General features: G+C 36.2%; 1 protein-coding gene across 1 annotated transcript in view; it reads right to left on the bottom strand.

Annotated features, from left to right (window-relative positions):
• The window catches only part of NCKAP5 (NCK associated protein 5), a 1037301-nt gene that overhangs the window by 501859 nt on the left and 509543 nt on the right, over window positions 1-25899 (bottom strand).

Here is a 25899-nt window from a genome sequence, read left to right as displayed (position 1 = left end):
CACAAAGAGAAAATTCACCCTGACACTCCAAACACAGGAGCCCATTTAGACTCCCACATTTTTTGTTTCTTAACACTTCATTGATTGCTAAATTATATTCACTCCTGAATGACCCCAATGTTTCCGCATCACAAATCCTGCCACTTGCTGGAGGCTACAGCCCAGATTTATCATGTCTTTATGAAAGAGTTTCAGGACTGGAGGCAACAGCACTGTACTGCCAAGCAGAAGGTGCAAGTTCAGGGGGCTGAGGGCTGCCTCCCCCGGCCAGGGGACACAGGGATGACGCAGCTGTCATTTGGTTTGGTCTCTGAAGAGCCCCCTCCCCTCCCCTGCCCAGAAGACTGGAAAAACGCTCTAGGTTTGGGAACAGCAGCAGGTGTGGGTGGGTTATTGCTAAAGACAACTTGACTAAAGGTCCTTTTCTTCTGCTCTTCCATATGAAGAACCACATTGCAACTCTAGAGGGAGATGGAAGAAAGGGCATGGATATAGATATATTGAACATCATACATATCCAAATTTACCAGAACATCAAATATCAGATTTACCAGACATCCGGAGAGATGCGGAAGCATACGTGTCAGATACACCAGAAACTTGGAAATCAGGAGAGAGAGACAGAAAATGGAGAGAAGATAGGAAAGTCTGCACTACACTTTTTGTCCCTGCTAAAAAGGCAATCAATTAACACTGGCATATTATTATTAAATGAACATAAGATGGGACTTATATTTTAACAGTTTGACCACTAGTATCCTCTCTGGCCCAGGATCCTATCTGGGATCCCACACTGCTCTTTAGACTCCTCAGTCTTTCCTTGACTTTCATGACCTGGAGACTCATAAAAACTATGATCAATTATTTTTTAAAATGTCCTTTAATTTGGATTTGCCTGAGGTTTTCTCATCACTGGGATGAGCTTGTGCATTTTCAGTTGACCACAAAAAAAAGTGTCCTCCATGCATCCTGTCAAGAAATTCATGATGTCTAAATAACTTATTACTGGTGATGTTTCATCTCATGGTGGAAGTATACCTGTCAGTTTTCTCTACTGCTGAGGATACATTTAGCACTGACTGATAGTAATTGTATGCTACCATCATGCCTTTGTATTTTATGTATATCTTGTGGGACATACTTTGACACTAGGCAAGCCCTGTTTCTCCTCAAATTTCTACCCATAAATTTTAGCATCCATCAGCGCGGACTCATGGATATTTATTTTGTTCTATGGGTTAAAATCCAATCCTAACATTTATTTCCATTGTTTATTTTGTTGCTCAAATTGTTACAGCTTTGGACATTAAGACCTGTGTTCTTTCAAGAAATCCTCAATTTGGGGGCATTTCCTTACTTTCTGTCACAACAAAATACTCTAGGTTCACCCCGTATTTTCCCTGCCCCAACCCAGCAATCAATCACTTTTCCAAGGAGCCCAGTTCATTTCATTGGAGAAGGGTATTTAGAAACCTAGATCTGGGTTCTAATTGTGATCCTTGCTCCTGGAAGGTCATTCCTTTTAGCCCTCTCAGTGGACAGAAGTAGGAAATATATATTTATATTGTAAATTGCACATATTCACAGATCTGTATTTCTGCATCTATCCATCCATTCATTTACCTATACATCTACCTTTATGTGTATATAAATGTATATTCACATATAGTTTGTGTATATATGTATGTGTATATATATGTATCTACCCACACATTATATACCCAATGTACTGTGTGTATGTATGTATGTATGTATATACACACAACCATGACTTTATACAGGTAACTCTAAGCCCAACCTAATACCATTTTAACATTCCTCATTTCCTTAGTTATAAATTTTTTCTCTAGCAATAAAAACCTGGCTCTTATTACCTATAATCTTTTTACTTATTTGTTTAATTCTGGTAAACATAAAGTAATTTTAGAATTGCTAAACCATACTCCTGTGAAAAACACCTTCACTACGAGGTTAGAGCATCTATGTACACATCTCTGTGCCTGCAACCTAAAAGTATCCAAACAAGATACTCTTCCATAATTACTTAATTTTTTTCTTTTCTTCACCCACCCTCATCATGTTGGCCATTATTAATCCATGATATAGTTAGGTTAATTTTTTACTGTTTATATTCCATTTTAGGTTTTCCACACATCCTGATTGGTGTAAATTATCTGCTTAACTTTAAGTATGTGAAGGGCATAGGAAACACTACTATGACTCCAATAGTCAGAGCTATGCAAAATGTTATATTCCGAGAAGTGCCAGAGAAGCCCTCCCCAAGCCTAGTATCCCAGGCCCATTCTCCACTTCCTCCCTCCCTTTCCCACCCAAGCCCTGCTGGTAACCTATCTCTTTAGTTTCTGGTTTACCTTTCATGCATTCTTTTCCACAAATGAGCAGATACTTATATATCATCTTATATGCCCTCGCTTCTTACATGAAGAATATCCCACCATAGACTTTTTTGCTCAGCCTTTTTTACTTAATGGCATGACCTGGAAATTACTCCACACCAGTTCATAGAATGCTTCCTTGTTCTTTTCTTACAGTTCTGTAGTACACCATTGTATGAACCTACTGTAGTTTATTCAACTACTCTCCTGTTTATGGACATTTAGGTTGTTTCCAATATTTTGCAATTCTGTAATTGTAAAAAGTGCTATAATGAATAACCTCACACATGTTATTTTTGTACTCTTGGGAGGCATATCATCAGGGTAGATTCTGCAAGTAATTTTGCTAAGCTGAAAGGTAAGTGCATATGTAATTTTAGGAAATACTGCCCAGAAGGACTGCATCATTTTATAATCCCACTGGCACTGTCTGAGTGTCCGTTTCCCGACAGCCTCACCAACAAATGTGCTGTGATAGTTTCTAATTCTTGCCCATCTTCTGGGTAAGAATTATATCTCTGATATCTAAAATTTGTATTTCTCTAATCATGAATGAGTTTGAACATTTTTCATATGGTGGAAGAGTCATTATATCATTTTTGTGAACTGTCTGTGTCTTTTTCCCTTTTTTTTTTAAGTGGGTTTTTTGGTTCTTTAACCCTCAATTTTTAAGGACTCTTTTATATGTCAGAGATATTAGGCCTTTGCTGTGAAATATACTATATATATTTTGTGCCACTTTGTCAGTTGTCATTTGGCTTGGTTTGTGGTGCTTTGTCATACAAATATTTTATTTTTATAGTAAAACTTATCAGCCTTATATTGCATCTGAATTTTGAAACATAATTAGTCTTTCTCTATACCAAGGTTAAAAAGAGGTTCATCTAGGTTTTCCTCTCCTATATATATATAGTGTCATTTATTACATTTAGATCCCTAATCCATTTGGAATTTATTCTTGTTCACACTAATTTGAAGGAACAGACATTTTGGCAGTGATGTCAAATACTCAGACCTCCCATCTACGTATGCTCAGAAGATTCCGAGAACTGCCTTCATCTGTCTACTCTGTCCTAGACCAAGGCAAACTCCAGAAACTCTAACTAGTGGTAGATATTTTAGCACTAATGGAGAACTTGGAGAGATACGCATGGTTGAAACGTTAAGCAATCCAAACTGCATTTCCTCTGGCCTTTACCCTGTCTGCTGGGCTCTGACTCTGCCTCTGTCCGCCTCTCCCTCTCTCACCCCACAGATGGGAAACTAGAACGCAAGTGATAATCCTAATTGCATCAGGAGCGACAACAGAATGAGTCCCTGACAGCCCATTCTTTATTTGAGGGTAGACTCTGAGCTCCGTCTCCCAACCCTCATTGTGAAGTGCCAATGGCCCTGACCATGGTAAATCCATTATCAGGACTTGCTTCCCCAGTATCAGCACCATGCGAGCCTGTTAGAAAGCTTAACTAGGAGTTTAATTTCTCTACAGAGGGCTTTAAATTAATTAGGGGTTTGCATGCTAACAAAGAGCCTGATGCATCCATAAATCAATTGGTGGAGGAGGACTACCGGGAGGGGGTTCTATTCAGTGGAGACCTCACATCCAGTATCCCTGTTGGGCTCCCAACAAAAGGGTGCAGGTGTGGAATAGGCCACTGTGACAAGGAAGCCCCAATAATTATTTTGCATCACTTAAGCCACAGCAGGTAACAGGGTAAAATCTAAACAGATAAACCCCAACCAAAGGCCCAGGCGGTCGCCAAGTGAAACCCATGTTGCCATGAAAAGCCACCGCCTATCACTTTAGCCTCTATAAGGGAATTGCCAAAACATAACACTGTGATTTATTTTAGACCAAGTCAAGGAATTAAAAGGACATTGGTGAAAATGATCTCTTTTTTTCCTTTTGTTAAGGGAAAGAATGTAACAGATGGAACCACTTTTTTTTTTTTTTGATGTACCCCAAACCACTTATAAGAACATTTTAAACGATGTCCTTTTAAAAACGTACGTGTTTAAGGGTGATACTCGCACATGTTGTATTCTTTGGATGAAATGACTTTCATATTTCTTTAGGTAAACAGAGCACTTGTATTTTTTAATCAACTCTAATATTGTATAACAATGATTCATAACAACAAACCTTAAACATTTTCATGTGTGAGCAGTTTTGTTTCTTTGATATCCTTTGAATAGAAAATACCTGATGAAGAAAAGCAACTATGGAATCACTTTTAAATGACTTTGAATTTCATTTGTCAAAATAACACCTATATTTATATGAAAATCATGAATGCATATTATATGAAAAAATCTATAAATAATGCCTCATTTAAGTATCTTTGCAGTAGACCTTTTTGCACTAATTTCTTTGTCCCTCCAGACTTGTCCAACCACCTTCTTCCCCAAACAGAATGGTTTGAAGCTCACATGCTAGAAGCAAATACGTTTAAGTATTTAAATTTATATTTGTAATTCTCTAGAATTAATTCTTCTTTGAGCTGAAAACTTTGAGATAAAAAGACAAAAGGAATGACAAAATCTGTATTTTTAAAATATGAAACAAAAAGATCCTAGAATAAATATCGCATCTCAAGTTACTGTGGATTTAAACTATTCCAAGTTTCAGATATTTTTAGTTTAGAAATAATAGGTTCAAACTCTTAAGAATTTTAGTGTCACAGGAGGTTTTTATCCCTATACATCTGATACAAATAACTCCTCATTAAGCAAGTGTTTTCCATCTACCCACCATCACAGAGTTTGGTTCAACTAACATTGTTGTAAGACCCTGCAGACTTTACTGCCATGGTAAGCAAAGAAAAGAAAAAGAAGAAAGGAACACCAGGTGCCAAAAAATAAGGAGTTAATCACAGTCCCTAATCTGTATCCCTCTGGACCGAACTGTGGAAAGCAAAGTAAGAGGGAGGGAGTGGCATGCAGCAGGCACTACTCAAACTGCTCCATGCAGCTCCCTCAGCTTCACTTGGCTTCTTCAACCACGTGGATCATTTCAAGAGGTAAATGGTCACCAGTGCAAGCCATGCTTTTGTTTCTGTTTTCAAAAAAATGATAACTGTGCCTGGATAGAATTTTTAAAATTATAATGCTTCCATAATTTGTTAAGATGCCCTTTGTCTGTTATTATATTTTTGATGTTGAAATAAATTTACTATTAATAAAAAGAGAAAGTTCCTTGATCCCACTTTCCCCTCCAGCTCTCACCCCAACACTGGGGCTCTCTTTATATTAAAACCTTGCCAAAGAGCGGTCTATAACCGGGGTCCCATTTCTATGCCTGTTATTTTTCTAGCCAACACCAATACAACTCCAACTCTTACTACTGCACTCAAAACTGGCTTTTGTCACAGTCATTCAGAACCTAACCCTGCCAAACCCAGTGGTGCCTCATGGGGCCTCTTCTCTCCTGGACCTCTAAACAGCACTTGACTAAGTAGACCTCTCCTACCATTTGAAAAATGTTTCTTCTCTTGGCTTCATTGATGCCTACTCTACTGACTTTCCTTTGTCCTTGGCTCCCTTTGACCTTGGTGTTCTTTTACCTTAACGTCCTTTGACCTTGGTATCCATTGACCTTGATGTCAGTCTCCTGGAATGGCTCCACCTGCTCTGTACAAAACCTAAAAGTTGATGGTTCCACCAGGACCCTTCCTCACTGTTGTCATCACCTCTAGCTATACTTTCTCTCTAGAGTATCTCATTCAGTTCTGTGGGTCTAAATGCTATCTGGACACTGTCAGAGCCTGAGTTTATATCACAACACTGAATTCTGCACTAAGTCACAGAACTGCATCTCCAACTGCTCAACAGACAGCTCCACTGTTCAAAACAGAACTCTTATTCTCCAGCTGTCTACTCCCCATCTTTCCCTGGCCCCTGCCACCATTTGTTTATCCACCAGTCTTCTTCACTCAAATAAATAGCATTATCACCCACTCAGTTTCTCCCATCAAAAACCTCTTATCCACTACTGCATCTACCCAATCAGCAAGAATTGGTTTTTCATTTCCCTGCTATCACAATGAACCAAACCTCCACCTTCTACTGGCCAGAGTAACAACAGCCAACTTAGTGGTCTCCGTGCTTCCACTTCAGTCCCCCTACCTCCAATTTGGTCTTCTCGCAAAACAGTGATTATTTTCGCCCAAAAAAACATCATGTCACTGCCCTGATTAAAATTCCTCAGTGATGACCCATCAAACTTAGACTAAAGACTGCCTATTCTCCAGTGTCATCACCCTTCTGTACTCCTGCCATTCAGGAAGGCTTAGTCAACTCTTGCCTTCTTTCCTCATCTCAAATATAATAAACAACTCCCCAGCTCAGCTCAGGGCAATTGCCCATGTCCTTCCCTCCCTTGCTATCATCCTTCTCCCCTATCATGCACATTACCTCCTTGTCATCACTCAAGGCCCAGCTCAAATACCACATTCACAGAGAGACCCATCTAGAGTGCAGCACATGGCCTTGCCCAAGAAACTGCTTACAACCACATCCTGTTTCACTGTCTTGATACTGCTTAAATTCTCTGAATTCATTATGTTTATTCACTACTTTACTTGTCAATTTCCTGGCTTTTCTTTTCCACAACATAATGTAAATGCTGTGCCCATTCTGTTGATTCCTGCAGTTACCAACCCTAATGTAGTGCTATTCCCCAGCAGGCATTCAATAAACATTTGTTGAATGAATGAACAGAGAAATCATCAGTGCTATTCATAGTGCACATCATTACTTCTCAGACCAAAATACCATTTGCCATCAAAAATAATAACAATAATAACAAGATTTCTACTTTTGTGAAGATGGGTCAGACATACTTTTCTTTATTCTTCCTGCTATTACAACTAAAACCCTGAAAATTTGTCTCAGTAAAGAATTAGTAGATAAAAGGAAATAAATGAAAAATTCAGTGCTGAAAAATGTTATAACCAAAATTAAAAGTCAATGGATAGACTCAAGAGCAAAATGGGGCAAAGAATCCATTAACTTGTAGGTAAAACAATAGAAAATTCACTAAGAAAAAAATCTTGAAAGCAGTGAGAGAAGTGATATTATACCAATAAGGGTAAAACAACTTGAGTGGCAGCAGATTTCTCACCAAGAAACTATGCAGGAAAGAAGGAAGAAGCACAATGCTTTTCAAGCACTAAAGGAAAGAAGTGTTCACCCAGAACATTGTAATCAGCCAAAAAGGCCTTTAGGTAAGAAAGAGAAATCAAAACATTCTCAAATGAAGGAAAACTAAAACAATTTCCTGCCACTAGACCTACCCTAAAAGAATGGCTAAGGAAAGATCTCTAAATAGCACGCAAATGATAAAACAAGGAAACTTGGACTATCAGTAAGAAAAAAAGAAAGAATATGGTGAGCAAAAATATGAATAACTACAACAGGCTTTCCTTCTCCTCCTGAGTTTTCTAAATTATGTTTGACAGTTTGAAATAAAAATTCTAACACTGTGTGATGTGGTTCTAAGTGAATATGGAGGAAATATTTAAGACAGTTATATAAAAATGAAGGTAAAGGGATAAAAAGAGAGTTAAAATTTTTACACTTCACTTGAACTGATAAAATGATGGCAGCAGTAGGTAAGAGTATAGAGGTATACTTTGGAGACATCATAGGTTCAGTTTCAGACCACTGAAATAAAGCAAATATCACAATAAAACTAGACATATGAATGTTTTGGTTTCCCAGTGCATATAAAAATATTTATGCTGTAGTGCAGTCTATTAAGTGTGCAATAGCATTATGTCTAAAGGAACAATGTACATACCTTTATTAAAATGTGACACAGAGACATGAAATGAGTACAGGCTGTTGGAAAAATGGTGCCAACAGACTTGCTTGATGCAAAGTTGCCACTAACTTTCAATTTGTAAAAAAAAAAAAAAAAAAAAGCAATATCTGCAAAACTCAATAAAGTGAAGACAATAAAATAAAGTATGCCTGTATATAAATGTTAATATATAAATATATAAAATGTAATACTTAGAGGGACTACTAGAAAAACTATAGGAAAATATATACTTAAAACACTATAAATAAATCAAAATGGAATTCTAAAAACTGTTTAAGTTACCCAAAGAAAGTCAGAAAAAAAAACCATAGAAATGAAAAACAGAAAGAACAAAAACAAAAAATAAAATGGCAGATATAAGCCCTAATATATCAATAATTTCATTAAATGTAAATGGTATAATGACCTAAACATGATAAATAAAAAGTGGAGACTGGCAGAGTTGTTTAAAAACATTACTTAACTCAAATATAAGAAAATAGGTAGGTTTAAAGCAAAGGGATGGAAAAAGATAACATAATGCAAATATTAATCAAAATAAAGTGGTATTTGCTATATTAATATCAGATAAAATAGACTTTACAGGAAAGAAAATTACCAGTTAGAGGGGAATATTATATAAAGATAAAGGCCTCACTCTGCCAAGAAGATATAACAATCCTAAATGCGTATCACATAATAGGGCTGCAAAATATGAGGCAAAAATGTATAGAACTGAAAGGAAAAGTATTCGAAATCACAACTATAACTGAAGACTTAAATACCCACTGTCTCAAAAATTGCCAGACCAACTACACAGAATTTCAGAAAAGATAAAACAATAGAATACACATTTTTTCAAGCATCCATGAAATATATAATAAGATAGACCATATCCTAAACTATAAAACAAACTTCAGCAAATTTAAGAATTGTAATTTTGCAGTATCTTCTCCAATCAAAACGGAATCAAACTAGAAATCAATAAAAGAAAAATTATATAAAAATCTATAAATATTTGGAAACTAAATAATATACTTCTAAATAAGCCATAGATCAAGGTAGTCTCAAGTGAAATTTTAAAAATAAAATAACCTGGATAAAAATACAATATATCAAAATTTGTAGGACATAGCTAAAGCAATTCTTTGAGGGAAATTTATAGCACTAAGTTCATAATTTAGAGGAAAGCCTCAAATCAGTAATCTAAGATCATATAAAAAACAAAATAAACTCAAATCAAGCACAAAGAAGGAATAAAAATAAGAACAGAAATCAATAAAATTGAAAACAGAAAAATAGAGAATGGTAATGAAACAAAGAACTGGTTCTTGAAAAAGATAAATAAAATAAACTTGTAGCAAGATTGTAAAGAAAAAGAGAAAGTAGACACAAATAGCCAGTATTAGGAATGAAATGGAATAACCCTGCAGACCCTTCAAGCATCAAAATGGTAAGTGAATACTATGAACAACTCTAATCACATAAATTTGGCAACTCAGATAAAATGGATTATTTCCTTGAAAAACACAAATGGTGATATCTCACCCAGTATGAAATAATTTGAATAGCACTATAACTATTATGGAGATTGAATACATAATTTAAAATTTCCCGAAAATAGAAATCTCCAAGCCTAGATCATTTCACTGAAAGCTTCTACCAAAGTTTTAAAAAGAATTAACACCAATTCTACACAATCATTTCCAGAAAATAGAACAGAAGGAACACTTACCAATTCATTTCACGAAGCTAGTATAACCCTGCCACAAAAAAACAGAATGCAAAAAAAACCCCAGAAAACCACAGAACAATATCCCTCATGAGGATATATGCAAAAAATCATTAACAATATACTAACAAACAGAATTCAGCAATAGAGTAAAAGGAATATACACCATGGCCAAGTGGGGTTTATTCCAAGGATATAAGACTGAAAATCAGTATTCTCTATCATATTAACAGGCTGAAGAAGAAAAATCACAAGATATTACCAATCCATGCAGAAAGATCATTTGAAAAAATTCAATGCCAATTCATGATAAAGAAAATCTTACAGAAAATCGGAATAGAAGGGAAAACACTCAATTTGATAAACAGCATTGACAAAAAAGCTATAGCTAACATTATACACAGTGCTGCAAGACTTTATCTTTTCTCCCCAGACTGGGTACAGGGCTGGGATGTTCATTCTCCCCACTCTTATTCTACATGGGGCTAGAAATTTTAGTCCATGCAATAAGAAGGGGAAATTGGAGAGGAACAAATAAACTGTCCTTATTTGTAGAAGATATTTTCATCTATGCATAAATCCCAAGAAATGTACCAAAACGAACAAACAAAAACTCCCCTAGACTTAGTCAGAGAGTTCAGCAAGGTCCCAGGCTAAAAGATAAATACACAAAAATCAATTCTATTTCTATACACAAGCAACGAACATATGGACACTGAAATTAAAAATATAGTGCTTTTTACAAGTGCTCAATAAACTAAAATACTTAGATATAAATCTAACAAAATACGTACAAGTCTTCTGTGTTAAAAAGCATACAACACTGATGAAAGATCTAAACAAATGAAGACAAATATGTTCATGAATTGAAATCTGTGTTACTTTCATATAATTTTTTGTCTTGAATATAAAAGGAAATTTCTGACTTAACTCCAGATTACATTTTAAAAAGACAGTTTCTATAAAATATCAATATATCTTAGCAGAAAATTAAGCATGTCAAGATGGTCTTCTTAAAAAGTGGGTTCGTGTTTGGGTTATGGTCGCTAAGGGGAGCCTAACATTGAATTCACTGCTTTTAAATTGAATCCATCTTTGTACAAATGTTCGTTATAGGTGTTCTCACTAGTATGCATTCAGGTAAAAGAAAAAAGCATGATTTTCTGAGGCTTTTTTTTTTAACCTAATGAGCACTAGAGGGGGCACTAAAAATACATTTGTAAAGGGTTCACAAGGAATTGTGGCAGTCATCTAGGAAGGTGGGGACAAGTTGACATGAGACATCATACAGGTGAGAAGTTCAGACATCAGGCTAAAGAACTTCCATTCCTATATTCATCAGCATCACTAAAAGCTTACAAGTGAGGGAATAACAAAACAAAGTAAACTTTAGGAAGATTAATCTAAAAATGACAAAATGTGGGATGGAATTAAAGGACTAAAAGTCTGGTTTTAGGGAAATTCGTGGGTGGGTGCCTTTACCAAGAATGGACAGTGATGGTCAGGGGGATGAATGACAGAGTGCCAACCTGATGAAGAGACTACCAGACAGCCCTTACAAGAAGAGTTTTATTAAAGTGGTGACAGGGACACAGAAAACTGCAAAAGTCTGGAAAGAACAGAAGCAGTGGATATAAGTCATTGAAGAAACAAATTCTAAAGCATTCTATACTGGTTATTCCTAATATATATTTCTAATACAATAAACTATTATGCCAGCTTACATATCACCAACAAAGGAAGTGCTGGATCAGCAAATATAAAGTTGTCCATCTAACAGAATTAATATTTTATCTAATGATTGACCAAGCATCTTTCTTCACCACAGAGCCTTTGAAATCTATCTTAGTCCCCATATATTGTAGGAAAATTTTTAGCATCAGGATCTACAAGTCAGTCTCCTGGCTTTCCGATCTCTTATTCTGTCTTGCATACTGGATATTCCATCCCTCTTTGTGATCTCACAATCAATGAGTGCAACTTGATACTGATACTGAGATTACTATTTCTAGGATTAACTCCTCTTCTAACTCTCTAAGTGCCCCTGTTACCCATCTTCCAGTGTTCCCTATTTCTGCTGATTATACAACTTTTCCTAGAGTCTCTCATTCTCATATCTTGAGTCTGGCTCATTTATACATCTATTACTAAATATATTACTACAAATTTTATATTACTAAATATATTACTAAATATTGGTGTTCATGATCTAAAGAGAATTAAAAAGGAAAAGAATGCACTCATATTCTGCATGCACAAACCCAGATAATTATTAAGAGATAATTATCTTTTTAGATAAAAGGAATCACAGGGATATAGACAGTTACTAGACAACTGGTTTTTAATAGGTATGTCTGAAAAAATAATCTATCTCAACTGAGTTTAGCACTGAGTTAAATAAACTTAGTTATCTATTCGGTAAGACTACTCAGAGCTTTCAATATAATTATATTTAGGGTGAATCTCAAATATAGGGATACATGATGCCAAGCTTCTCAAGTTTGTTTGGACCATTGTTTTTCATACCATATACTTCAGATGCTAGGAGCTGAAAGCTAATTTCAGAAGTAATGATTAACAGTACAAAGCAGCCTCACAATTCCTCACGCTCTCTCTATCTTAGTATTTAAGGCCAGGATAACACAAATGATCAGGTGAGTAGAAATCCAGGACAAACTGAGGTTAAGAGCTCAAAATTTAGGTTCTTCTTAAAAGTCCTGCTGTCAAAGTACTATGATGCAAAGTTTCATAAGGAATGGTTCTCATCTGACACAGGTTGTAAGAATCAATTGAACACTTTCCTGGGATGTAGAGAGTGGATGGATCCCAAATGACTTATTGCACAGGTTACTTGATAAACAGAAGGCTATTTGTCACTTTTTTCTTACTGCATTTTGTTTCACTATTTAAATTACTATCATTCATTAGCAACAGGCTTTGGATGAAAATTCCCCATAAATACTCAAGGGACTCTTCTTTGCCCAAGCCATTGAGAATGGTGACAGTAGGGAGGGAATTAATCAGTGTGGGAAACCCAACATAATTATACTTGAAAGGAGGCCTCATTGTGGCATCTTTCATAAGGTCTTTGGAATATTATTAAAATCAGAAATTTTGAAATTGTATTGTAATAAACTAGAGAAGAATTTTTGACAAATGTGCTGAGGCAATTCAGAGCAGAAAGGAAAATTCAACACATGGTGCTGGAACCATTGCATAAATATTGAAAAATATCAAATTAGGTTGGGATGTAGAAAGTCTTAAGGGAATGCTGCTCCTATCATAATAATGAGAACGAGCCTAATGGATTAAAACAGTTTAGATTTTAAAAACCCACCCGAGAACTGAAGACATGAAGAAACATGAAAGAACTGAAACCCTGAGGCTGATGAGCCCCTCCAGAGAAAGAAGAGACCCATGGCAGCTTTCACCCTAGGTAACCAGGCGATGAGTGGAGGAGAAAGCTGTCACTGATGGGAATAAGGACAAAGGAGATACACTCTTCACCAGTGTTTAAAGGGCGAGGATGCTGGTATGTTGGTTTACAATCCGAGGACCCCCAATGACAAAGAGAGTGCACCACCTGCCAACTTTTGCCAGAGCCCTTCATTGAGTCCTGACCTGGAAGTACAGGGTCAGAACAAGGGAGCAGAGATAGGATTCGGCCTTTTCGCCAAGTGTGAGCCACAGCCGTAGGTGAAACCTAAGGGCAAGTCAGAGGAAAGCCCTGTAGCTCTCTGGCTTCTCACTGAATATGAAGCAGGGGCTGCTTACTGCTGGGAAAGAAGAAGAGAGAACTGAGGGAGGACTCCCCTGAGAAACCTATGTATGGGACTTATTAGAGCTGAGGACAAAGCAAGAGAACTGGCAGAAACCCCTCACAGGCGTTCCAGGCTTTCACTGAACATACCAGCAGTGTGGAAGAAGAGGACACAGGGCAGAGAAAGCCGGGAGTAGGGCAAGGGAGCAAAGAGGATGTCCCAGTTATTCTGAATGCTGTCTGCCCGCATTTTGATCTCCCATGGTTCCAGAAATTAGCAGCTGAGGCAAAGCAAAGGAAATCTCCAGGGTCTACATAATGCTCAGATACCAAACCCTGCTGATGAGAAGGCCCTAATTTTGGCCAAAAGTCCCTTTGACATTTCCAGTTTGGGGTAAAATGGAGTAACAACAGTCTACCTAGTCTCTCCCACTGGATGCAATCACAAATTTGGACAGAATGAATAAAGCAGTTATCTAAGAACCTTGGAAAGTGAAGGGGAGCAGATGTAAGGGAGAAAGAAACAACAATTAGAAGTTTCACTGAACTACTGATGAGTTTACTATTTTTTTCCTCTCTGATATTCCCTGGCCTGGACTCAAAAAGAGCCCAAAGCTCAGATGGAACCAGCTGTGGACAGAAAAAGCTCCGAGAGAAGCCTTATCTTTCTGGTCCAAGGAGCAGTAAAGGGGCCCATAAGGATCAGACAGAGTGTGACACAGGCAATATTTTGTTTTTCCTATTTTCTCTTCCTTTTCCAGCCACAGGAATTCTGCTCTAATTATGGCAGCAGAGCAAAGGCACCCAGATGGATTGTTAAGTGCCTAAACCACGAAGACAGTGGGGCCTTCTTGCTGCCAAGAGGAGCTACCATCACAAAAGTAAGAAGCAACTTCCTATTTTTTCTTCTGTCTTTTGACTGCTTAATTCTAGACACAGATATAATTGTGGAAAGTGCACAGAAGAGCAGGGAACCTAAGGCCTCAATTTTCTGGCTGGATGGTCAAGGAGAGAGGCGCCAGGAAGGTGAAAAATGTCAGTGAAATCACATAGAGTAGGAAGAACAAACTAGCAATCCTACAAGTTTTGTAAGAACTCCTATGCTGACTTCTGCCCATGTGTGAGTCCAACCATAAATAGTACTCTACAAGCTATGAGGACTGAGCTACCAAAAAAAAACCAAAAAACCCAGACCTAAGGTCAGAGACTGCCCTCTGGGAAGCACACATATGGTAAAAATCTGAATAGCACAACAAACACTTTCAAAACTGAACTGACACTGGAACCACAGCCCCTAAAAGGCAGGTAAGAACTTGAGGTCTGAACCAAATTGGTTGATTGTCTGAGAAAACAAAACAAAACAAAGAGATAGATGTTCTCCTATACCAAGGGTCGAATGACATAATTTTCAAAATGTCCAGAATGCAGCCCCAAATTACTCATGATACAAAGAACTGGGGAAATATCAGCTCACAAGGAAAAAAAAAATGAACAGACAGCAACCATAGATGACACAGATGTTAGAATTATCAAAATAAACTTTAAAATAGAAATTATAAAGGAAGAAAAAGTTTCAGTGGAAAAATAAAAGACATAAAGAAGAAACAATGAACAATGTTAGAACTTTTAAACAAAATAGTCACTTAATTGACTAAATAACAGAACGGGGATGAAGAAAGACACAGTGAACTTAAAGATAAATCACTAGAAATTATCCAATTTGTACAAAGGAAGAAAAAAAATGATAAAATTTTAAGGACCTGTGGGACTATACCAAATTCTAACATTCATACCATCAAAATCTAAGACCAACAGAAAAAAGTTTGATGCAATATATTTATATTTGAAGAAATAATTTGGTAAAAGATAAACTTACTGACTCCAAAAGCACAGTGTTCCCCGAACAAGATAATTTCAAAGAAATCTATGCCCAGATACATAATCAAACTGCAGAAACACACACACAAAGAGTCCTGGAAACAACCAGAAAAAAGGGATTGAGGGATTGTGAGACATGAACAACAAATCCAAATACTGCAGATTTCTTATCACTAAGCATAGAAGCCAAACTGAAATGGAACACAAAATTTTGAAAGAAAAGAACACACATTTAGAAAATTTAACAACTTTCATTTACATTAGCATCAAAGAACAGAAAATAGAGTTAAATTTAAAAATTAGATGTTCAGGATCTCTACACTGAAAGCTACAAAATACTGCTGAGAAATATTAAGGAAGATATAAATAAATGGAGATTTCTATCATGTTTAAGGACTGGAAGATTCAATGCTATTAAAATATCCATTTTTCCCAAATTACAGATTCAATGCTGTTATAACAAAATTCCCAAGAGGTATTTTGTAGAAATTGACAAGCTGACTCTAATATTTACATAGAAATGAAAGAGACATGGAATAGAGAAAATATCTTGACAAAGAACAAAGTTGAAACCTTTACACAAGCTTATTACAAGACTATAATAATCAAAAAGTGTGGTACTGACAAGATATAGAGAAATAAATATACAAGAGAACTGAAAGTCTAGTTTTAGACCTGTATATTGGGTTAAATGGTTTTCAATAAAGGCACCAAAGTAATTCAATAGGGAAAGAAAGATCATATCAAAAAATAATACCAAAGTATATGGATATCTATATTGTAAAAAAATTAACCTGAATCCCTAACTCACTATAGCCAAAAATTAATTGCTGATGGATCACTGGCCTAAACATAAAATCCAAAACTATGAGCTTCTAGAGGAAAACACACGTAATATACTTGTCAACATGAGGCAGTTAAAAATTCTTTGAGAGAATGCAGGAAACACTAATTGTAAAATTTTAAAAATAGTAAATAGAACTTCATCAATATTAAATACTTCTGCTCATCAAAAGACACTTCTTTAGAAGGGCAAACCAAAGAACAGAAAAAATTTGTAACACATATATATTAAAAGAGACTTGAATTTGAAATATATAAAGAACTTTTCCAACTCAAATATAATAAGAAAATCCTTCCTTGACTAGGCAAATAGTTTAGCAGACATTCAATGTCCAATAGGCAGACAGTATCCTCTGTTGCCAGAGACATGCAAATTAAAACTACATTGAGATACCACTGAATTTCCACTAGCATGGTTAAAATAAAAGACTACCAATGTCAAATGTTGCCAAGAACGTCAACCGGAACTCTCATATATTGCTGGTAGAAATGTGAAGTGGAAGAGCTACTTTGGAAAACAAAATGACAGTCTCTTATAAAAAGCAATTCCACTACTAGGTATTTATCCAAGTGAAATAAATATGTCCACAAAAAAATGACTACTATTAAATGAACATTCATAGTAGCTTAACTGTTAGCTAAAAACTGGAATTCATACAAATATATGTCAATAGAACAGACAAGCCGAGTGTATATATTCTTACAATGAAATACTGCTTAGCAATAGAAAGTAATGAATACATATTAGGGCATGATGGATCCCAAAAACATTATACTGTATGAAAGAATTTAGACACAAAGGAATAATATCTAGAGTTAACTCATAATGAAGGTTTTGGTTGTTTTTTTTTTTTTTTTTTTTGGCAGAAATCAACAAGGCAAACACAAATTTACATGGAAATGCAAAAGGGCACACAATAGTTAAAACAATCTTGATTAAAAAAAAGGAAAATTGGAAGAGTCACAATTCTCTACTTCAAAACTTACTGAAAAGAGAATAATCAAAGCAGTGTTTTTGTGTTATAAGGAAAGATATATAGATCAATGGAATAGAACTGTGAGTCCAGAAATAAACCTTCAGACTTATAGTTACTTAATTTTTGACAAAGGTGCCAACATAATTCAATGGGGAAAGAATAGTCTTTTCAACAAATGGGGCTGAGACAACTGAATATTCACATTCAGACAAATGAAGTTTGTCTGAACTTCCTCAAACCATACATAAAAATTAACTCAAAATGGATCACAGGCCTAAATGGAAGAACTTAAATTATGAAACACATAGAAGAAAATAAAAAAGTAAATCTTCATGACCTCAAGTGAGGGAAAGCCTTTTTAGTTACAATATCCAAAGTACAAGTGAGAAATGAATATATATATATAAACTTGGAATTCATAAAAATAAAAAAATGTTTACATTTTAAATGACTCTATCAAGAAAGTAGAAAGAATACCTGGAGAATAGGAGAAAATATCTGCAATCATACATCTGATAAGAGACTTGTATCCAGAATATATAAGGAAATCCTACAAATCTATAATTAAATGATTAGTAACATAGAACCTGAATAGGCATTTATCCAAAGAAGATAGACAAGTGGCTGGAAAGCAATAATAAACATAAGCTACCAAGGAAATGCAAATCAGAAAGATACCCACTATTCCATCCACTAGAATAGTAATAAGCAAAAAGGCAGATAATACATTTGTTTGCAAGGATGTGGAAAAAGTGAACCCTCATTCATTGGTGTTTGGAATGTCAAATGTTGCAACTACTCTGGAAAACTATTGACAGTTTCTCTAAAGGGTAAACAAAGAGTTACCATAAAACCCAGAAATTCCACTCCTAGGCATATACACAAGAAAACTAAAATACATATCCATGTAAAAACTTGCACATGAATGTTCATAGCAGCATTATTCACAGATAAGCAGAAACAGAGTTTGTAACCAAGAGACTGACTTTGCAGGAAATACTAAAGGATGTGCTACAGTCTGAATAGAAAAGACAGGAGAGAGAAGCTTGGAAGAAAGTCTAAAAATGAAGACTGCCTCAAGAACAGTAACTAAACGTGTCAAAAGAGTGGTGAAAATAAAATATGACAGATAAAACCGAAAGGTCAAAATGGGTGAAATAAGAACTTCCTTTACAGTAATAATATTGAGGGTTAATGGATTAAACTCCCCAATCAAAAGATACAGACTGACAGAATGGATTAGAAAATATGAGCCACCTATATGCTGTCTGAAAGAGACTCAACTTAGATCCAAGGATACCAACAGATTGAAAGTGAAAGGCTGGAAAATGATATTTCAATCTTCAATTAGGAAATAACAAAAAAAAAAGTCAGAGCAGCTGCTGTACTTATATCAGATGAAACAGACTTTAAAAGACAATAGTAATGCTCAATCTGAGGAAGAAGTCAGGAAAAATTTCCATTTATAATAGCAACTAAAAGAATTACATATTTAGGAATAAACTTAACCAATGATGTAAAGCACTTGTATTCAGAAAACTACAATGCATTTTTAAAAGAAATTTTAAAAAGACCTAATTGGAAGAACATTCCATACTCACAGATTAGAAGACTAAAAATCATTAAGATGTCAATTCTACCCAAATTGATATACAGATTCAATTCAATCCCAATAAAAGTTACAATAGCATTTTTTAAATAAATGGAAAACATGATTATCAAATTTATTTGGAAGGGTAAGGGGTCCTGAATAGCCAGAACATCTTAAACAGGAAAAGTGAAATTGGAAGACTCTCACTTCTGTAAATAAATCATATTACCTAGCTACAGTGGTAAAAACAGCATGTACTAGCTAGCATAAAGACAGACACATAGACCAATGGAACCGAAATGATGCATTAGAAACATTTATGCTCAAGTGACTTTTGACAAGCCTGTCAAACCCACCCAACTCTAGTAGAACAGTCCAGTCAACAAATGGTGTTGAGAGAACTGGATATCCAAAGTCAAAAGAAATAAAGTAGACCTCTATCTCATACCTACGCAAAAATGAACTCAAAATGGATCAAAAACCTAAATATAAAAGCAGGAACGATAAAGCTTCTAGAAGAAAATGTAGGAAAACATCTTCAAGACCTGGTGGTAGGTGGTGGATTCATAAAGGAGATGAAGGGAGGACTGGGTTGGATTGCTGAAGCTTAGTCTATGTAGAAGTTTTGGCTGGCTTTACTGCAGAGGTATGGAGATGTGTGGAGTTGGTGGTGGTACATTGTGGGGAATGGCAGCTGATTTGTGGATGGGAGTATGGCTAGAAGGGGTAGTTTGGGGATGTGGATGTCGACTGAGGGAGGGCCGGAGAGTAATCTAGGAACTGAATGGCACTGTGGACGCAGGGACTGATGGGAGTTTTTGTTGATGTACAGTTGTGGAATGTCCTCTGTGGGCTGGAGCAGATGTACATCACTGTTGAAGAGTGGTGGGAATGTGGAGAAGCATGGGAAAAATGCAACTGGAGTGACCTGTAGACTGTGGTTAGCAGCAATGCTGTGGTATTCATGTGCCTATACCAGGAATGTGCTGTGTTGATAGTGGGGAAGTGTGGAGCGAGCATGCCAGGTATATGCTGTGGACCATGGTTGGTGGTGGTAGTCTGATGATGTTATCTCACAGTCTGTGGCAGATGTTCCACCATGGTGTGGTGTGTTAATGGAGGAGTGTTGTGTGGGAGTTCTGCACATGTGCCTGATTGTTTTGTGGATTCACAGCTTCTATAATAAAAATATATTTTGAAAAATAATAGAGCGGGTAGGGGGACAATACACCAATTTTAAGATATAGCTAGCAGTAAGATTTTGACAATATTCTTCATAATTTATAACAAATGTCTCACAACAATGCAAGGTGTTGGTGGAGGTTTGATGTATGGGACCCCAGTATGGTGTCATGAATGTTTGCTTTGTAAGTTTACAACTTTTACTATACACCTATTGTTTAAGCATGTTCATGGATAAATGATATTAGAAAATAATAATAATAAAAGTGGGTTGGGGGAAAATACACCAAATGTAAGATATTTTGTTAGTAGTAATATTTGGAGGATACTCTTTCATCATTAGTTAAAAATGTTTCCCAATAATGCAAGGTATTGGTGGTAGGGTAAGGTATGACAGCCTGTATGAGGTTATGTATGTTTGTTTTATAAGTTCACAACTATTACTCTACACTTATTATTTATGTATGTTTACGTATGAGTGATAAACTTCAACAAATTTTTAAAAAGATCTATTGAGACACAGAAAACAAGGATGAAACTGAGAGCTTCTATGTAAAGTCTTAGAATTTTATGACTTTACATTTGTCATATCTGTTGCAATAAAAAGGGTGTTTAATTTATTGACTCTGTTCATGTAACCTTTTGCTCAACAGAAGTTATTGCTTTTAACAATGTCTATTCAACATTTTTTACTTTCAGAATTTATGGCCCTGATGTCATGCTTAGACATGCCTTCACTATGTTAAGATCATAAAAGTAACATAGTCTAGTTTCTAATATTTTCCTCTAGGCAATCTAACATTGTCTTCAAATTTCTGTAACTTCTCTCCTATTATGGTTATAATATAATACATTATGGTTATCGTTATATTATTACATGGTTTATATTACGGCTATGGTTATATTACTATAGTTGTTATATCTTATGATTTTATTTTTTAATTTCAACATTTTTATTTAAATTCACTTAACATTTTTAATAATGAATTAGTTCACAAAAATTCAGAAAATACTGTTTCAGAAAATAATGAGACCATCTACCTCCATATGCTATTTACTTCATTAGCAACATGAAATACATGGATATAACTAAAGACCTTTTCTCTCCTCCCCAGAGGTATCCTAAATTTGGTATGACTTATTTACATGCTTCTTAAGATTGTTTCTACATATTAACAATTAATATTGCATTTTTGAGATTTGTCCATCATGTGGGTGCATGAAGATCTAGTTTATTTTAACTGCTGGGTAGTATGTTACTGTTTGAATATATTGGCTAACTCACCATTTCTCTCTTGAGGGATCTCGAGATTGTTTCAAATTTTTCATTATTACAGACAGTGCCAATGTGTATATCTTTATATAATTCCATTTGGGCATATGTTAAGAGTTTCTCTAGGATAGAAACATAAATGGACTAGCTATGTACAGGCTGCATTTCATCTTCAACTTTATTAGGAAATACAAAATGTATTTCCAAATATTTATATCAGGTACACTCCCACCAGCAATATAGAAGAGCTTCAGTTAATATATATCTTTGGCTGTGGGTATTCTAAGACTTTAAAAAATTAGCCAGGAGGGGCAAGATGGCTCCTAAGTAAGGGACTTCAAGAGGCAAGAGTCAGCTGATCCTACAGGGCAGCAGTAATCACCCAAAGCTATCTAAAGCACCTGTTTTTTTTTGTGTGTGTGTGTTTTTTTTGGGGGGGGGGCGGGGTCAGGAGACCAAAAGAGCATCCTGCAACATCCTTAAAAGTATGGAAAGAGGAAACTGCCCACCTGCAGTTAGGATTCAAAAATAGAGTTCTCCATGCCTCAGAGGCTGGTGCCCATCCTCCACTTGCACTGCAAGCTGCCTTGGGAGCTATTCCATGGCTGGATTTGAAAGCTCCATTTCCCAAAAATGGGGGAGGAAGAGATGGTTGGGCACCAACTTCAGCTGATTAGTAAATTCAGCTGGCCAAAATATAATCCTAAGAACAACTAAAGTTTGAACCTAACCAAGTCAGAAAGAGGCTGGGAGCTGCTATATTAACTCTGCCCCCAGAAGAAGCAGGACTGATTGAAAAATCACAGTGATGGCAGGGATTGACTTCTTTCTACCCAGATCAGACTGCAGCCCTAGCCAAGGCTCCAGCCCACTTCCAGCAGGGAGGAAGCTGACAGGACCTGCACCAGCCTTTCCAGGTAAGTGCAGGCACTTCGGCTGGCAGAGACTGAATGATCAGACACCTGGGTTCCATCCATATGCCCAAATTGGATAGGAGAGGAGCTGTATTTCCTCAGTCTCTCTGGGCAACTACAGGTGCTTTCAGTCCACACTAACTGGATTGATGATTGCCTTTGATTCAATCTCTACCTCTTCAGCCCCATAGGATAGAAGGGGGCTGGTGTTTCTTCAGGCTCTCTGATGAACTGCAGTCGTTTAAGGTCTGTACAGACTGGATACTCAGACATCTATAGTTCCATACCAGACCCCCAATTGGACAGGAGGGGAGCTGTGTTTCCTCACCCTTTCAGGGCAACTACAGGTGATTTTGGCCCACAAGAACTGATTTGTTGAGCACCTTAGATTCCATCTCCACCTCCACCCTTCCCCTATAATATAGGAGGGGGATGGTGTTTCCTCAACCTCTCTGGGCAGTAAAAGGCAACCTCAAAACACATACTAATCAGAATGTCAAATGCCAAAGACAAAGAATTCTGAGAGCAGCACAAGAAAAGCAATGTATATAAGGGATACCCAATTAAATAAGTGCCAATTTCTCATCAGAAACCACAGAAGCAAGAAGGCCATGGTATGATATATTTAAGATACTGCAAGAGAAGAACTGCCAGTCAAGAATATTATATCTGGCAAGATTGTCTTTAAAAATGAGGGCAAGTTTAGAATATTCACAGATAAAAAGAAACTGCAAGAGTTTGTAACCGAGAGACCAGCTTTGAAGGAAATACTAAAGGGAGGTCTACAGCCTGAAAAGAAAAGACAGGAGAGAGAGGTTTGTAAGAGAGTCTAGAAATGAAGATTATATCAGTAAAACTAACCAATAGTGAAAAAATATTCAAAGTGGTTGAAATAAGAAGTGCCTTTACAGTAATAACATTGAACATGAAGGTATTAAACTCCCCAGTCAAAAGACACAGACTGGTGGAAAGAATAAGAAAATAAAAGCCATCTCTATGATGTCTACAAGAGACTCACCTTAGACCCAACGAACAGACTGAAAGTGAAAGGCTGGAAAAAGAGATTCCATGCATACAGTAAACAAAAAAGCTGGGATAGCTACACTTATATTGGGTGAAATAGAATTTAAGAGCAAAACTATTATTAGATACAAGGAAGAACATTACATATTAACAAAAGGGGAAATTCACCCAGAAGAAATATCATAAATATATATGCACCTAGCCAGGATGCCCCAAGATACACGAGGCAAACACTGGCACACTGAAGGGAGAAACAGATATCTCTACTATAATAGTTGGAGACTTCAATACACCACTCTCTGCACTGGATAGAAATCTGGACAGAAGGTCAATAAAGAAACAGTGAGCTTGATTAATACAATGGATGGACTAAACCTAACAGATATACAGAACAATGAACTCCAAAACAACAGGATATACATTCTTCTCAAGTGCTCATGGATCTTTCTCCAAGATAGATCATATGTTGAGTCACAAATTATATATCAATAAATTCAACAAAATCAAAATTATATAAAGCACTTTCTCTGGTCATAATGGAATAAAGTTGGAAATCAAAAAGCATCCAAAGTCAGAAATGAAGATAGAAAACTTTAGCTATTTGCTGATGATATGATCCTATACCTAGAAAGTCCCAAAAAACTAGAACAAAGCTATTAGGGCTAAGAAATTATTTCAGTAGCATGCCAGGATACAAGATCAATAAGCAAAATTCAGTAGTGTTTCTATACACTAGAAATGCACAATCTGAGAAGGAAGTTGGGAAAAAATTCCATTTATAATAGAGATGAAAGGAAGCAAATTTTTAGGAATAAACTTAAGCAACAATGTAAAGCAATTGGCTCCAGAAAACTACAATGCATTGGTAAAAGAAATTTTAAAAGACCTAAATAATTGGAAGAACATTCCATGCTCATGGATTGGAGGACTAAATATTAAGGTGTCAATTCTACCCAAATTGATATAAAGATTCAATGTAATACCAATAAAAATTCCAACAACATTTTTTTAAAACAGAAAACACAGTTATGAAATTTATTTGGAAGGGTAAGGAGCCCCAAATAGTCAGAAACATCTTAAAAAAGAAAAGTGAAATTGGAGGACTTTCACTTCCAGACTTGAAATCATATTACCAAACCACAATGGTATAAACAGCATGATACTGGCATAAAGATAGACACATTATACCAATTGAACTGAATTGATGGTTCAGAAACAGCCCCTCACATCTGTGCTCAAATGGTTTTTCACAAGCCTGTCAAACCCCCTCAGCTGGTTAAGAACAGTCTATTCAACAAATGGTGCTGGGAGAACTGGATATCCATAGCCAAAAGAAAGAAAGAGGATCTGTATCCGACACCTTATACAAAAATTAACTCAAAAGGGATCAAAGACCTAAATATAAAACCTAGAACCATAAAGCTTCTAGACAAAAATTTTGGAAAACATCTTCAAGACCTGGTAGTAAATAGTACATTCTTAAACTTTACGCTGAAAGCACAAGCAATGAAAGCAAATGTGAATAAATGGGACCTCCTCAAACTTAAATACTTTGGTGATTCAAAGGTCTTCATCAAGAAGGTGAAAAGGCAACTCACTTAATGGGAGAAAATATTTGGAAACCACATATATGATAAGGGTTTGATTTTCATTTTATATAAAGAGATCATACAACTCAACAATAAAAGAGAAAGCAAATTTAAAAATCGGTAAAACACATACATAGACATTTCTCCGAAGAGGAAATACAAATAGCCAAAAGCACATGAAAAAATGTTCAACATCACTAGCTACCAGGGAAATGCAAATCAAAACAATGAGATATCATCTCACACTGCCTAGAATGGCCATTATTAAGAAAACAGAAGGTCAGCCACCATACCAGGGAACTGAGAGAGTCTACAACTGCAAGCAGGAGAATTCCATCCATCAGCCATGTGGGATCTAAGCCCTCTCTCGAGTTAGAGGTAGATTGGGCATCGCCAACCCAGGGTCTTTAGGATGGAAGAATAAAATATGGATTAGAGTGGACATACTGGCATTCTACTGTAGAATTATTGTGACTCTAGCAATGGAAGAAACTGTATCCTTGAAGTGGAGACAGTGGTCATGTGACTTGCTGAGGGCAGGGATAGGGAAGAAGAGGTGTGATATTGGGGCATTTTTGGATTTGGAGTTGTCCTGAAAGATATTGCAGGGACAGATGCAGGACATCATATATCCTGCCATAACCCACTGAATGGACCGGGAGAGAGTGTAAACCACAATGTAAACTATAATCCATGCTGTGTAGCAGTGCTCCATAATGTATTCATCAAATGCAATGAATGTGCCACACTGTTGAAATAGGCTATTGATGTGGGAGGAGTGTGTGTGAGGGGGGAGGAGGTATATGGGATCCTCTTATATTTTTTAGTGTACCATTTTGTATGATCTATATATCTTTTTAAAAAAATTTTAAACCTATTAAAATTTTTAAAAAAATGAAAACATAAAACAGTAAGTGCTAGAGAGGATGTGAAGAAAC

This window comes from Dasypus novemcinctus, chromosome 7 (genome assembly GCF_030445035.2).
Source record: "Dasypus novemcinctus isolate mDasNov1 chromosome 7, mDasNov1.1.hap2, whole genome shotgun sequence".
Lineage (NCBI taxonomy): Eukaryota > Metazoa > Chordata > Mammalia > Cingulata > Dasypodidae > Dasypus > Dasypus novemcinctus.
The sequence above is the reverse complement of the archived record's forward strand: the minus strand, read 5'-3'. Positions and strand labels throughout refer to the sequence as shown.